The 1,856-nt window shown below is 30.1% G+C and overlaps 1 protein-coding gene across 5 annotated transcripts in view; it reads left to right on the forward strand.

The window, feature by feature from the left end:
• Positions 1-1,856, forward strand: part of LOC102674744 (monocarboxylate transporter 10-like) — a 76,767-nt gene that overhangs the window by 58,863 nt on the left and 16,048 nt on the right. The gene's annotated exons all lie outside the window — the stretch shown is intronic.

The raw sequence follows: 1,856 nt of genomic DNA on the forward strand, positions 1-1,856 counted from the left end.
TTGATCGTTGCACGAATATGTGTAAGTAACGTGAAAAGTTAGATTTATATATTCGAGAAGATCGATGAAGATTTAGGAATTGAAATTTCGGTGTATAAAGCGAAAGTTGTAAAAGGGTGAGTTTCGAGTTCGAGTGAAAATTGATTTGATTTAAGTGGAATTTTTGGAATGTCGAATGTGTAGAAGCAAAAAAGTGATTTATATCGAAATGATTTATATTTCGATTTGAAATTTTTTGATGGAAGGGAAGATTATTTTGGAGAATTTCGTTCGAGCGATATTATATGAAATGTATGAAGGGAAGTGTAAAAGTTTAATGCAAAAGGTGATTTATATTGAGATTCAGGTTTTGATTTGAAATTTTGTTATGATTTGATTAACGCGAAGTGATTTTGCTTCAATCAAAATTGATTTAAGTTTGGTATTTTTTGGTTACAGAATTCAAGACGAAAGAATTAATAGATTTAATGTTTAAAGAGATATATTAAAGATTCGTTATAAAACGAGTTAAGTTTAGTATCATTGAATACTGGAGAGAAAAATTGGAATTGGAGTAAAACTTAAACTGTGGAAATAACAGTGGAAGTTACTTAAACTGAGAGTTAAAACCGTTAAAATTATAGAAGTTCGATATTTATAAAAGTTGTGTCGAAAGATTTAATTGACTATACGTGGCGAAAGCTCTCTAGAGAATTTTCTATGGGTGGAGGATTCGTCGTACTGAAAATTAGTTTCAGTTTAATAGTTTTTGTTATATAATAGTGAAAACTTTGTAATTAAAATAGGGGAATTTGTCAAATATATTTATTATTCCGCGATATATGTTCCTATTCGTTAAAATCGAATTTTAAAGTCGGATATTAAAATAGCTATTGCTACGATGTTCAATTATGAGGTGCACAATAATCACGCGTACAGACACGCAAGTAGAATACATCATTGTTGGTACAGGAAAATGGAATTTGAATCGCGTGTGATCGAACAAGTAGAGCAGTTGTATATCTGATCCGACGGGGCCAGCTGAATAACTATGGCCGCCTAATAAGTAGAATAGATACATATATCTGAATGGATAAATAGAATACATCAATGTCTCTGGAGCTCTAAGTAGAATAGAATTGAATGTAATCGAGCAAGTAGAACGGCTCGCTATATCGCGCCAATGACAATGATCATATAAATCACATATTAATCAAATAAATACACGATATCGTTTAATCGAACAAATAGATTACGTCAACAATTATGCATCGACGATAATTCAACGTACAATTAAATATTAGATGAATGATTAATTAGACAAATAAGAAATACATTTACGACTTTAAACAAATAAATCATGTGTAATAAAATATTAAATCTATGTAGTAATTAGAAGTGAAATCTAAAAGAAACGTAAGATCACGTAAATAAATCGACGCATTGAATAATTTTACATCGAAATATAATATTTCTCATATGTCAAATCGATAATTCGTATTCAAAGAAGACAAGAAATTAAAAATCGAGAAATAGAAGTGTAACAGAAATGCGATAATTTCTTCGTCAAACATTTCGATATATTCTTGCTCGAACACGTTTCATACAATTGAACGAAACAAATCGACCGCCAATCACGTTATTTGATATCACGTTTTTTCTCACGCGAGCAATTTAACCGTTTTTATCGTCAATTTTTTTTTTTTTTTCCTTCAACGATTGTCGATTATTTTGCAAACGATTTTCTGCCACGTGTTATCGACGTGAAAGAAAAACGAAGATCACAGAGGTATCTGTTAAGTATCGACGCGTAACGACGAACGATGTAAATTGCAAGGAATGAAATTTCAAAAAAAAAAAAAAAAAAAAAAAAAAAA

The sequence above is a fragment of the Apis dorsata genome, unplaced genomic scaffold, assembly GCF_000469605.1.
Source record: "Apis dorsata unplaced genomic scaffold, Apis dorsata 1.3 scaffold_256, whole genome shotgun sequence".
Classification (NCBI taxonomy): domain Eukaryota; kingdom Metazoa; phylum Arthropoda; class Insecta; order Hymenoptera; family Apidae; genus Apis; species Apis dorsata.